Here is a 15,139-nt window from a genome sequence, read left to right on the forward strand (position 1 = left end):
ATCCCCTACTGGAGGTCAGAAATACCCCGAACAACTGGCCAACTGTCACTCTAGTTACACGGTACTGAACGTTACTTACCCTGGGAGAGTATAACCCAAAGACAAGTACAATTCTGGGCTTCACTTGAAACAACTTATCTGTTCGCCAGAGAGAGAGCATCATAAGCTGAAGTTACTGAGAAAGAAAAAAACGATGCAGGGAAAATAAAATGCAAAGTGTTTTTTTCCGGTTTTCAATTCTGGGTTTCAAGATTTCCCTATTTTAATTTCTTTCTTACACACTCTCCTTTTTCTTACCTGTGTCTCAAGATAATTGCCAATGGCATATTGGGCTCACACAGAAACTCACACAGATGCAGCAGATCAAAGATCTGTTCTGTTGTGTTCCTTCACTCTCTGTTTGCCTTCCCCCCAGGAAAACACCAATAACTGACTCTGCTGAGTGGTGTGCACATCTGCATGTGTGCTGAGCGTGTATGCATGTACATTCGTGAGTGGGTGGTTTAAGGGTTTTCCTGTGGGACTCACCCCTCCCTGGATGGCAGGCGAGGCTGTAAACTTGCATCAAGCCCACCACAGGACCTCCCCATGTCACACCCTCTCCTTTCTTGGCTTCTGGCTCCTGGCTCCTGGCTTCAGCCCTCTGGGGTTATTCAAGCAAATGTAACACCTTCAGTAGTTGTGTCATCTTAGTTGGTGAACACTTCCTGTGACTCCTGACGAACACCAATCCTCAGGGTGAATGCTGTTTATTATGTTCATATTTCTTGCACTTACATGACATCAAAATTCTTTCTCTGAAGTTCAATGGCAATGTGTGTATGTGTATGGGTGTGAGAAAGAGACAGAGACAGAGAGACAGAAATTGCCTGGCCAATCTAACACATCTATTCTTCCACATTTTCAGTATTAACCACATTGTGAAAAGGATAAACCCTCTATTAATCTCTTTTTCTCTCTTAAATTGTGTGTGGAATGTGCCTTTTGGTTCTTCCCTGTGTAAATAATGTGCAAAATAATCAAAGCACCATCACGACCTGACAGCTCAGGCCTTTGATGAATAGGGCTTTATGTGGGATTATCATATGACATTTCCAAACTAAATTATACTTATGGGTCATATAGGGTACTATTGCATTATCATCCCTCAGTGTGGAGTTTGTACATTTTGTAAGAAGTAGAAGAGAACAAGGGACCTGGAATTAGATGTCTTTATTTTTGAACATGAAAAAAAAAATTAGAAAGCCATCCATTGAACATTCCCTGATTGCTCATCTGAGGTTCCTGAACTTTTGAAGGGAATCTTATTCCTTAGATTCTATTACTTCATATACTTAATGTGTTCAGAAATCCTTAGAAATGAGCTAATCTAACACATCCTCTTTACAGATGAGAGAACTGAGCAGAGCTAGAAACACAGTTCAGAGCCCCAATCCCTTAAACACTTTTCCACCTAACCTCACAACTTGTTTATAGACAATGATATATGTAGACAAGGCTTGGTCAAACCATCAAGGTGACAACACTTCACCTTCAAAGCAAAGATATTCTAAATATGAAATACTAGTTCCAAAAAGAGTTATTTATACACTTTGCCTGCCATTTTGGAAAACATTCCCATTCAAGTCAGATGATATTTTTTTCTTGGTTAAATTCAAAATAATTTTTTCCCTTTGAATATGATGCTACTCAATAATTTCTTAGGAACAACAGAAGAAAGATACATACTGTCAGATATTGTATTTATTAAATTAGAGCCCTCAGGAAAAAGGTTGGCATGAGTCGTTCAAGATCTCCCTCATATTTAAAAAAAAAAAAAAAAGATCTCCCTCATATTTTCTTCCAGTGGTCAAACTGTACTCAGCCATGTCTGCCAACCCTAGCCCTGTTCTACTTGCTATTGAGAGTGGCATTAGGGAATTCACCATCTCCTCGGGGAATGGACAGACTCCTAGTCAGTTATGTGCACTGAATTGTGTATATTATATCACATTTTCTTCCAAGGCTACATTCTAGTTGGATATTCCTTGTGGAACATTATTCTGTAAAAAGAATGCTATCCAACCAACTCTACATTTGATAATGCTAATATTCAACAGGTAGGGCCACTACATAACATAGCAATAACACTTAGGTACAGTTGTTGCTTTTTAATAAGAAAAACCGTAAAAAAAAAAAAAGTCACTTATAAACCTGTGAATCACAAGAATAAAATGTAACAAAGATGTGGAGCTGTTATCCTATGATGCAGAATACGAGAGTATCCTTTACCCAAACTCACTCCAAATAAATGTATAGTTCATCTGATTCCCATAGCAGACCTACATGGAATTGTTTGTAACACTGAAGTAAGATAATTAGACCTAAAATAAATTAAAATATATGATACTCCGGGAGACATTCATTATTAGCCCAATAAGAAGAATTGTCTTAAATAGGATAGAGTCAAGAAAGTATTTTTAGGGGCACCTGGGTGGCTCAGTCGGTTAAGCGTCTGCCTTCAGCTCAGGTCATGATCCCAGGGTCCTGGGATCGAGCCCCGCATCGGGCTCCCTGCTCAGCGGGGAGCCTGCTTCTCCCTCTCTGCTGCTCCCCCTGCTTGTGCTCTATCCCCCTCTCTCTCAGATAAATAATAAAGTCTTAAAAAAAAAAAAACAAAGTATTTTTGGTTATCAAGCCGAAATTCTTGGCAAATCGCTGGAATATTTCCTTAGCTCCTTCACTGTGGGCTAATATTCCAAGGAGCAAGGTGATCATAAGACAAAATACTAATAAAAGTGCTATAACTTCTCTCCTTGATACTTTATAAATACTGGCACTGACACTTCTGACTTCTTAAAGCTCTCCTTCTTACTCTGATTCAGAGTTATACCTCTTTACTACAAATGGCATAATCACTAAACCAGAAATCCACTGTAAAAACATACAAACTTACATGATCCCATGTAATAAAACAGGCACCGTGACAACTTGAAGAAGACCACAAAAAACCTGATTACCCCATCTTTTTCCCTTTTATATACTTCTACATATGCAAAACAGCCAGTCATGACAGGTATTTGTCCAGTTCACTGGTACTGAAGTAACCAAATCTGGTTAAACGATGGGCCTCCAATCATATGAGACTTAACATTAATATCTTGGATTATTTTGTTAAACAGTTAAATGATCTAGATTTTATCCACGTCATTTATATAGCAATAACTGTAACTTGCCAAATGGTGAATTTCACCTGACTCAGTTCAGAGTACGGATGTTCATTCAGATAAATTCTCTCTTTGTAATTAATTATTTTCAAAGAATCAAAAATCATTTGAGGGACGGAACCAGAGCTTTCTTCCAGTGATCTTTTAAACAAAATTTAATCTCTCCAACATGGGACAGGAGCAAGCAGAAAATCCCCTCATGTTCACAATCATGTGCAGATGCAAACATCTCTCTCACTCTAAATGAAATAATGATACCCTATTTTCTGCAGTTTCATTGACAAATAATAAGAAAGATGTCTAAATGGGTGTGGTAGGGTGAGGGTTAAATCTGATTGTAATTAGATTGCAGTATGCATGGTCATGTGGTTAATAGTAAATTTTCCTTGATTAACTGGTCCTGTTTGTTAAGAGCTCCTATTAACATTAGTGCTCTCCGTGTTGGCTGTAGAGACACACCATGGACCAGTGCAAAATTAATGAAGGCAGGTACGCATGCTGATTAGAATGTGGCAGTTTAATAAACTCTTCCAACATTAAATTATTTAATGCATTCATGTTCATGCAGGCTATTCGATGGTCAGCTTGACCACCTATGTGTTAATATTGGGAATTGAAATGCAGAGAATGGAAGAGATATAGTGGTGTATGAGGTAATTAGCTCTCATGTCTGATAAATGGGGCAATACCTATGTGTGCGCATGTTTTAGCACACCACAAATGGTGCTTTCATTAGCTGGAATCTTCTGCAGAAATTTTTATAAATGGTTAGTTTGATTTTTGTACCATAAACAGTGGGTCTGATAGCTGTAGTCACTGTCAGTTGAATATTTGAGACAAATTTCAAGTCAGCTATAAAGTAAACTGTCTTGTTAAAATAAATAGGTCACAAAAATTAGATAGGAAGCTTATCAATAAACATCTCCAATCTGGACATAATCCCTATCTATCATACAAAGAAAATACTTTACATAAATATAAATTATTTCAATATATAAATGCAAATATCTATTAGATGTTGAGCAAAATAATAACCTCTTATATTTGTACAATGTTTTATAGTTTATACAATGTTTGCACATATGTTATTTTATTTAATCCTAATCAGGGCCATTTTAGGTAGACAGTGTTTGCTAATAAGTAGCCGATCAGAGTCTTAAAATTTCAGTTCTTGTAACTCAAAGTCCAGAGCTTTTAGCACAATTGTACAGCTGCCTACAAAACTAGTATTTGTAAGAATAAAGTATTATTTATAAAACAAGTTAATTTTTAGCAGTACATGAGCATTCTAGGAACTTTAGCTCTGTGGGAACAGGATACTACTTAGATTTGGTAGAAACACAAAAGAGGCAATGTCTATATTTTAACACAATCTAAATATACACAAGTATTTTAAATGACTTACATTTTCCTAGATCCCAGGATACTTTCTGGTTGTATTTTAGGCCTTCATAGAAACTTTCATAGTGCTTGCATGGAAATAAGTATGCTAACACAGAGCAATCCAGACTCTGGACCTTGGAGACAGTGTGGAAAGCATGAACTATACCTTTGGGAGGGCACCGACAAGTCTCAGTTTACTGAATCACAAGACCACCCACTGTGAAAGTAAGCCCTGGGAGAGTGGTTGAATGAATTTACCAGTCTGGGGACTTCTATGATTTTGCCTTTCCTGTCTTCAGCTCCTCTCCCATTCCTGAGATGCCAACTAAAATGAAAAGCAGAAAATGATTCTCGCCCTAACAAAGTCAAAGCGGAGTAGCAAGAAAGCCTGGAAAGACTAAAGCACAGAATCCAGCCTCATAGATCTGTCTTCTAGTCCTGGACATTCTCAGGAACTGGCAATTTGACTTTGAGCAATTAGTTGATTTGTCTGGACTTCAATCTTTTCTGAGGTAATTGAGGGGATTGGAGAAAGTGAACTCTCAAGTTCCTCAGATCTCTAGCAGGACCTTCTAAATGTTTCTTAACGGGAGAAAGCATGCCAATGATCTTTTCGGCACTCCCTCCCAAGAATAAAAAACTACAAAATTCTGTGACAGACAGAAAGCACCACAGTGTACTCTGCAATTCCCTTTTTCCTAGGGGCCTAAATGGGTAATTTGGGGCATTGGCTTGCCTCTGATTTCTCTATGGGCCTTAGCCCGCCTGGATGGCCTGACTGAATTCCTGCTTTGTGTTTTTGTTTTTGTGTTTGGTTTTTTTTTTTTGGATTTTTGGGTTTGGTTTTTTTTTTTTTTTTTTTGGTCTCTGGCTAGCTTCACAGGATTCCTCTGTCATGCATTAATATTGTCCTCTTGGTTAGCTATTACAATGTTGGTTGTGCTTGTCCTTACTGCTTCCCTTTGACAATGTGGACAGTTATTGATGTCTGGCACTTGTTATAGGTGGTTGGCAGCTATGTAAATAATATAACTTACGATAGGCTTTCTACAACATTGCCATGGTGTCCATGAATTCTGACAGCTATCTGAAGGATGGAAGTGTTGCCAGTCGTGGTGTGTGTTGACAAAATTGGTCTCATTTTCTCCTGAATGTAGCAGAAATTTGTATAATCAGGAGAGTAAACAATTTCTATTTGTTTGCATATTTTCAGCCAATGAACATAATGAAAGCTCACTGTATTCTATCCACCTAAGTTATTTATCCTGATGAAAAACTATCTCAAACCACGCTAAGTCTTTATTTCTTACTTTCAAGCCTTTTTGGCTTCTTAGAAAACTATGTGTGAGAAAGCATTTTATCTTAATACCTGAAGGAGAAGGTTACTCCCAAAAGAAGACAAGTTCACACCTGACATGCAGAATGAACTCAAAACAGCAATAATAATTAAGCACTGAGAAGGGCACGATTGGATGGTTGGGATAATGACAACATGGCGAGCATAGAAATAAACTTTGATATCATGCATTTCTTCAAAATCCCTTATAGGCTGAGATAATTTTCTCAGCACTCTCATTTCTTTTGCATCATCTAGATCAGTATATTTACTATTCATGAGGTATTTTGACTTCATTTAACTCTTCAACCAAAGAGATAGAAATAATTCTTGCCTGTTTTATATAGTAGGAAACTAAGTCTCAGAAAGTCTAATTAATTTGCCCATGGTCACAGAGATCTGCGGCAGAGGCAAGATTCAAACCCAGAGAGTTTTAGAGTTCCTAATCCTTACAAATGGTACATCTAAATCTGCATAGTCCAATATGGCAGCCACTAACCACATGTACCTATTGAGCAGTTTTAGAGAAAGTATTGAGAAGAAACTACTAGAGAAACTATTATTGAGAAATATGTCTAATCTGAATCAAGATGTGCTATAAGTGTGAAATATAGCAGATTTGAAGACTTAACATGAAAAAAATATAAACTACCTTATTAGTAGTTTTGTTATATTGATTACATGTTGAAATGATAATGTTTTGAATAGAGTTAAAATATTAAAATTAATTGCTATTTCTTTTTACCTTGCCTACTAGAAACATTTATATAAGTATTATATGTATAATATTTCTATTGATTGACAGATTCTTGAGCAAGTGGCTCCAATTTTATTTGTTTTCCATTATTTTCCATCATGAGAATATTTCATTTGTACTAAGAATCCCTTTGAGAGGGGGGAAAAAAAGGTGGAAAACCTTACTCAGACCAAAAAACACAATGTTCCCAGCATTGGCCATCTCATGGCATGCTCTGTGTTCCTAACCTAATGTGGGATTTAGAATAGGTGTTCATCAACAGTAACCATAAACCAAAGTTAGCTGCTTTACTCTGTTTGTCATGGAATACTTCTGATTTATAACAAACCATACCAGAATCTTTCTAATGCTAGGAATTCCTGGCTATTTGTTAGCCAAATATCAGCATCTACCATGTGCAATTATTTCTCTATGTTGAGGTCTTTATTTTCTATAAGAGCCCAGTAAGAGCGTCTTTGGACAATATAGTGATAGAGACTCTAGCCTGACAGCACCAGTAAAATTATATCTATCATGGAGGGAAAAAAAGAAACCCCTCCTGAAGTTTGAGAAAACCTCTCATTTCATTCACAATTGTACAGATATCTGAGAACTAATATTATCAACCAAAACATTGAGGCTGCTTTTCACACAGAACTTTCCCTATGAGAAAAAAAAAAGTCAAAATTAAGTTTTCTTAAGTATTTGTTGCTGACTGACCAAATTTATCTTCTAAATTAGATTAGTAAGTCAGCAAGGGTCATGAGGTACATGCAGTAGATAGAAAACTATTCTAAAAACCACTATGAGAAGCTACATCAAAAGAAAACCCATGAATTATACACTTAAGTATTTATGCCCTCATGATGAAGAGATAACATATTTGAAAAGCCACAAGGTAAAGGCTTGTACATGCTAATGAACATGGGTAGGAATTAGTCAAATATATTGCACTTTAGTACAGCATATGTCAACACATTAAAGAAGACAGGTAGATAGAGGAGGGGAGGTGCTAAACTTCCACTTACTGAGTTTCAATTTGATTTGAGAGACAATTGCATATTATTTTCAAAATAACTGACCAAATAGAAAAATCCAAGTTTCAGCTTTTTTTTGAAACAGTTAAAAGAACAACAGAATCTTTAATGTTTTTTCCCCCCTCACCTCTAGCTAAAAACCAGCTAAATTTTTTAAAATTAAATTTGACAGGCATTTGACGGCATGCTTTCAGCATGATGTTTTAAAGACTAAACTATGGAGCAATCTTTGAACATTAGTGGAGGTCACGTGGCAAATTCCACTCATACAGTAGAATCATCATGTCCATCTCTCCGAATGTGTCTCAGGCTTCAAGCTAGAAGAATACAAAGTGATATTCTTATCTTTCTCCTCTTCTTGGAGCTCTAAGAACACCCTTTAAATGCTTCTGTAGCTCATCTAATTCCTCCCTAATACATTTTTCTGGCTTTGGTGTTCAATTTAATTTAAATCAGCAGAATGATCCAAGTGAATCTAGGTTGCTATAATGTTACATTAGGAAGATCTGATCCATTTGCAGCTAAGGTACACCCAAATTCATTAACATTTACTCAATAGGCTTCCAGCAGGTGACTTTATGAGAGGAAACAGATGCATCTGAATGTCACCTTACCACACATGTGAGTATTAATAGATTTTTGTTCTGTCCATATACTATTACTGCAGCCCATTCTAAGTGAATATAGATAATGGCATTAGCTTATTTTTAAATATCCAAAATTATATAGAAATGTTCTCTGAGAGGCTTTGACAATTAAATGAGTTCAAATTCCACACAGACGCAATGGGGATTGACCTCAATGGCTTTCTAAGTGCTAATTACTAAACTTAAATGCAGCATGGCTCAAAGGGCTAAACCACAGAAAGGGGGAACAGAGGTTGTGGGTTCTAATCCCCATGTCAGTATTATGACCTAAGGCAAGACTTCCTAGAACAGAAAAGTAGGAACGAGCAGTGCAACCGTCTAGCTTCTGCACCAGGACAAACAAACTGGTTGCAGACCTGTAGCCTCACACACAAGGCTCTGTGCATCTTGGGGAAAGTCAGCCCCTTGCCAAAAGGAGCTTTTATAATCAAGCTAGAGAGGCTAGAGAAATCTGAAACAATTAGTACACAAATAAAGGAAAAATACAGAATGCCGACAAAAATGCAGAAGGAATTCTAGAAGCCCAGAGAATGGAGAGATCCTATGGGCCTACTAGGCCTTTGGAAACATTCAGGGAGATAATGCAATGCGGTAGAATGAACACAAAGCAGGAGTCACAGGACCTTATCAGTGCTAGGACCAGTCCGTCTCTGAGCCATCTTCTTCCTCCTGCATAAAATAAGAGTGATAGCTCCTGACCTGTAAATGTGCAAAATTATTGTGGGGAAAACAAATGAGACCATGAGGACAGAAGCATTTTCAACACTAGAAAGACCTGAAGTCTATGTAAAGTGTTACGTAATATTGGGCTGCTGGATTGAAGTGAAGTTAAAGCTTTCCAAAATATATTCATTAAAAAAGACAGCTTTGAAAAGCACATTCACCACGGAATTCATATTGTTGGGGGAGGGGGGTGAGAGGTGTCAGACACAAGCCTCTGTGGAGAGCACCACAAGACACTGAGGGGACAATGTTGCTGATATTTATACCTACAGAGTGCCCCTGAGCAGAAGGAAAAATGGTACTGTGCTTAATCTGTCCCCATATGTAAATAAAATAAACTCCATGTTAAAGTAAAAGGAGAAGAAAGGACAAAAGGGGGTGGGATCTGGGGGAAGAGACGTGGGAGAAAGAGAGGGGGAAAAAAAGAATGTAAACCTTTTACTGAAATCTCTCCATGATGCCAAAGAGTGAACAGCACTGCCCAGAGCTCGGAGCTCAGCGATCTCTCTGTTCACACATGCGGAGGCTCCTCTCCAGCTTGGCATATCTTCTCCCTGCCCCTTCCTGCCCTCCTCCTCCACTCTCCTGCCCTCAGCTCCCCAACCCCCTATAAATTCTCTACCTAAATCTGGCCTCTGACCCCTCTTTTCTTACTCTTTCTTCCCATTTTCCAAACAAATTCTGTCCTCTGCATTGCTGCCTGTCCTTTCTCATGCATGGCGGGTTGCTTTCTTGGGTCCTTCCCATTCTTTGCTTGCCCATTAAGCCTAAATAGCAAAATCAGGGCCTAAGCCCTTAGGAGACAAAATATCATTTTATAAATACAGGAGGGTGCTATACAAAGATCTATGGGATTGCAATATGCCTACCATATGCTAGGTGTCCTTTCAGAAAGGAGCATTATATTTCTTAACTGCCTTAATTGCCTCAACCACTCTATGAGATGGCAACTGTTATTATCACCACTTTATAGAGGAAGGCAATGAAACCCAGAGAGGATAACTAATCTGCCCAAAGTCACAAAGCTTTAAGTCTGACGAAGGAGCCTGCACTCAGCCACTATAAGAGATGGATGTCTGGTTAGGAAAAATGAATCAATGTTCAAAGTACTGAAGTGGGCTGGGGTGGGGCAGGGAATGGAATTTCATGGGTAGAGAGGGTAATGCCTGCTGAAGGGGTCATAGCCAATCCCAAGAGGGCTTATCATAAACTCATGACAAAGTATAATACTGTCTAAGGTCAACTCCTCTCTAGGCAATGCTTTCTCAAAGGCTGGATTTGTAGGGTGAGGTATTTTTGAGAAATTGAATCTGTATTGGCTAATAATTTTATTAAACTCAGGGAAGAGGAAAGTCAAATGGAACAGAAGGAGAAACAAACTAAACTCAGTGAAGGCCCATATACTAAACTTAGTCTAGACCTCCCCCCCTCCAAATTATTAGATCTGGGAAGAGCTTGCTAATCAGGATTCCAATGCCTGCATATGAAAATGGGGTGGCTTTTTTATAGGCATTGCATGAAGGTTGATGTGTCATCTATTTTGGCTTTTGCAATGTTTTCCCACCAACTCTGTATATGTCTGGTAAGATGTGAAAGCAATATGAATTTGTTCCATAAGTTCAAATAATCTTTTTTTTTTTTTTACAATTGTGATTCTGTTGTTTGTTTGTTTTTTTATAATATTCAGATCTTTTCTCTCCTTGGTTCCATGAAGGCTCATACTATGCCTGATATTGAGTGTGATTACAAGAGATTGTTTTCATGTTATTTAGGCTTTAGGTGGAATTCTTCAGGTACATTCCAGAGGCTAGTAATTGACTGTTATTAGTATTAATAAGAATTACACAACTAAATCCCACTGCCATGCCCTGAAAATTTACCCCTTAGGATCAAGCCTTAGTAATACTTTCAATGTGTTGAGATGTAATTTTCAGTTCACAGACCTCTCAAAAAGGCAAAACAGATACGGGAGGTAACAGAAAGGAAATTAGTTTGTGCTGCTTGGAATTAGAGATGTTTAATAAATAATCATGTTTCTTCAAAATGCAGGAATCCACTTTCTATAATGCATAGTATTGGGCTGATAAACAGGACAAGCAATCATTCATTCCTACAAGGGACTCTTGATAGTGAATCGTTTCTATGCATTTCTTCATATGAAGGGTACCTCTGGCTGTATTTCTTTTTGTGAGAGCCATTTTCTTTGCCTTCAAATCTCTGTAATACATATTATTTGAATATCTGGAAAATGTATTAGTGCTTTGTAAGTGGGTTGTAAAAATTACCAACCCACAGAAATTGTATCAATATGTCTCATTCGAGGGTTTACTCTGATGAAAAATAAAAGAAATTGGCTTACTTCCCTTTCACCTGATATAATTTGTTACTTAACTTGGAAGAAAAAAAAAATTAACTCTGCTAATAAACAACTACTGGTATATATTTTAAAACATGGGTAAATTCCAAGAAAAGGTAATCTAGGTTTTCCTGATTCTGCCTGTTTAAGCAAGAAACAGGCTAAGGCTTCTGTGTGTATATTCTCTTTCCACAAAAATGCCACAAAGAAACCTATCCCAATTATTCCACCTCTCTATGTTAGAATCTTCCATATTTTTAAACTTGATTCAACAACCATTCCACACCAGAGGATATATCATTACTTGTGAAATGCTCAGTGCCTTTCAATAAAAAAAGATGAAATAATTTTACATAAGCAAGTTTAAAATGTCAAGAGAACAGAAATGGATCTATTTGAAATCGTTTCTGAAACAAAATTTGATTTTTGTCAATAGTGCATAAAAAAACAATGAAATAGCCAAGAAAAATTTTTTTGTATTGTACAGTCCTTTCGACAGGTCAGTCCTAGACTTTTAAAACTTGGTATCCTAAAATATTACCAATATGTTTAGTTCAAAAGATGGAATATTTTCTGCAGGTTTGCTTTCAGAAAAACCGAAAGTGGGATGAATTGCAATAAAATATATTAACAAACTATAGCATGTGCTATTTTACTGATGTGCTTAATGGGGGAAGATGTTAATTATTTTATAATTGTCACTTTTTAAAATTTTCTGCATAAGAGGTCTCAGCCATATGTCCATTGTGAAACATACAGCCATCCAAATCTCAATCCCCAAATCTTTAATCAAATCTAGGTGAAGATAGGTATTTCCTCTATTCAAAACCTGAAAGTGATTATACTAATGCATCTGTATAATCAGAAGCTAGGTCAAAATATCTTGAATATGGCACATTTCACATGTTTCCTGAGAAACTCAAAAGTGGTGCCTATCATCAAGGGGCCTACAGGAAGGAACATAATATATACAAAGCCAACTTTGGGTAGAGAATAAAATTTTCTTTAATGTGCTTGTCCTCGTCGGAAAAATTGCTCTATTTTCATATAACATCGGATTTTTGAGTGCTTCTTCCTGGGCTGTGAGTGGATTTTTGAAGGCTTTTTTTTCTTTCAAGAACTTAGATAAACATCCTTTTCATTTTCTACCAGGGGTACCTGGTTATAATTGTGGTGATTTGTATTTACAGAGTAATATTACCTAAAAGACCAGGATGTTCTACCTCTGGTAAAGTGACTCTTGTTTCAAGAATCTCCAGAGAACTTATCCCTGAGCCTGCCCATTGCGTGGGTTTTAATATGTTGACATTTCCAAGAATAACATTTCCATAAAGAGCCCAGGAGTGAAGCAAAAGCACTTGTATCAATGATACTTTTGAAAATGAAATGTGTTTCCCAGGTTCCTTGATGTAGAAATCAGCAGTGGGGAAGTTGATTGTTCCATGTGCTTCTAATGAGTTGGAGGCGGTGACGTCTGACCAAGGAAGTAGGGACACCAGGACACACGGCACTAAAACCATCTTCTCTTATGACATGAATGGGAACTCACATTCCAACAGTTGCAGTTTTTCAAAAGGTAATGGTAATTTAGTTTGATCAGACTCCTCTTGTCTCCTTATTGATATTCACTGGTATACCCACATTTCTTGCCACTTTACAGCACTCTTAAACATTTCTGTTCGTGTGCTGTGTGTATGGAGCACAGATTAAGCACAGACTTCAAAGTAGTCTCCCCTGGCCACAGCTTGGACTTTGGTGCCCCCATACCTTTGCAAAGAGAGTGCCTGGGCTGAGAATGCTCTCCCTCCAGATCATAATCCCCCCTTCCTCCTGGGCCTAATTCAAAGACCTCTGCAGTTGGAGTTCATCTTTTATCTCCTGACACATTATACACTTGGCATGTGCTTGCCATGTAATGGATAGATTTCTGAATAAATGCATATCACTGTTTTTTTTTTGCCACTCACATGCCATTGTGTTTAAATCTAGTTGGATCTTTCCAACTAGATTGTAAGTTCCTACAAGAATAGAAGACATCTTTCACTTTGGGACATCTTCAGTGTGTATGACAGAGATCTTTTTATATAATAAGTCAATAACTTTTTTCAGTGAAAAGTAGGCAAGAGATAATATTAGTAGAAAATATGAAACGTTTTCACTGAGATATAACTGACAAATATTACATTAGCTTAAGTGTACAATGTAATAATTTATATGTATGTGTATATATATACATATATATCTCAAAATGATCACCATGATAAACCTACATTTATCACCTTACATAGTTACAAACTTTTCTTCTTGTGATGAGAACTTTTAAGATCTATTCTCTTGGCAAGTTTCAAATCTAAAATACAGTATTATTAACCACAGTCACCATGAAGACTCTTAACCATAAAAATCTCCTCACATTTTAAAGTATATTTACACTTGGAAAACAGCACTGTAAGACTAAAGAAATCTCAACTAAGGAAGGATCTCAAGTAGACATTTAAAATTGAATCATATTAAATTAAACCACTAAATTCAATAAGCAGCAATCTATATCTTTCAGAAAAGGAAATCTTTGAAGGATACTAACAAGTGACACACAAATAAAGAAAAGGCAAACTGATGTTTCAAAGGTCAATAATGTATGAGTTTTGATTCAAAATGCAAGCTGCCCCCCTCCCTTTGGGGGGTTGGTGTGAAAAAAAAAATTTAGTCATGGATATTAAAAAGAATTCCTTTAATTCCAGAGTCTTTCACATAGGAAGCTTAAAACATGTTTAAAGTCTTATCTGGTAGTTAGATCATCTGCTATGGTCGTGTTGAATCTAGGGGCAGAGAAGCCAGAAGGTATGGGAAATCCAAAGTCACACAGAGTGTCAGTAATCTGACCAAGAACACAGTGCATGGCTTCCAAATCCCTGACTAATTCTTTGGCCATGGGGTTACATTTTCCATACTCCTCATAGAAGAAAAAATAATGAGGGCGCCTGGGTGGCTCAGTTGGTTGGGCGACTGCCTTCGGCTCAGGTCATGATCCTGGAGTCCCTGGATCGAGTCCCGCATCGGGCTCCCTGCTCGGCGGGGAGTCTGCTTCTCCCTCTGGCCCTCCCCCCCCTCTCATGTGCTCTCTGTCTCATTCTCTCTGTCAAATAAATAAATAAAATCTTTAAAAAAAAAAAAAAAAAAGAAGAAAAAATAATGAGAAACATAATTTTTAAAGAGCTACTAGTGACCACCAAATTTAAAATTTTCTAGAAACCACTTTTCCAGTCTATTGCCACTGTCCTGCACTAACCTAAACCTTTTCAATTCATCAGTAGATTACTGCCATAGCATCCAGTAGGACTCTCCAATCCCAATCTCTCCCCTTACTAAAAGTCCCTCTTAGTACTGTAACATAAGTCTCTCCAAATCATGCAGCTCAAGCATAGTACTGCTCCCAACTTCATTTCCCTGGTTACTAAAGTCTTATAAAACCTGATCATACCCTAACTAGCCAACCTTGTTTTCCTTCCATTCAACAGTTTAATATGTAAAACAGTTTTCTAGTTGGATCTGGTAAATTAACCTTGACTTTTCAGATGTATTTTAATGGTCTGAAGGCTCACCACAATGCCAGGCACCAAATGGATGCTCCATATATGTATAGGTTAATTGCTTAATAATTGAAGAGATTTTTAAAAAATGCTTGTGGGGCGCCTGGGTGGCTCAGTCGGTTAAG

Source organism: Neomonachus schauinslandi, chromosome 4, assembly GCF_002201575.2.
Source record: "Neomonachus schauinslandi chromosome 4, ASM220157v2, whole genome shotgun sequence".
Taxonomy (NCBI): domain Eukaryota; kingdom Metazoa; phylum Chordata; class Mammalia; order Carnivora; family Phocidae; genus Neomonachus; species Neomonachus schauinslandi.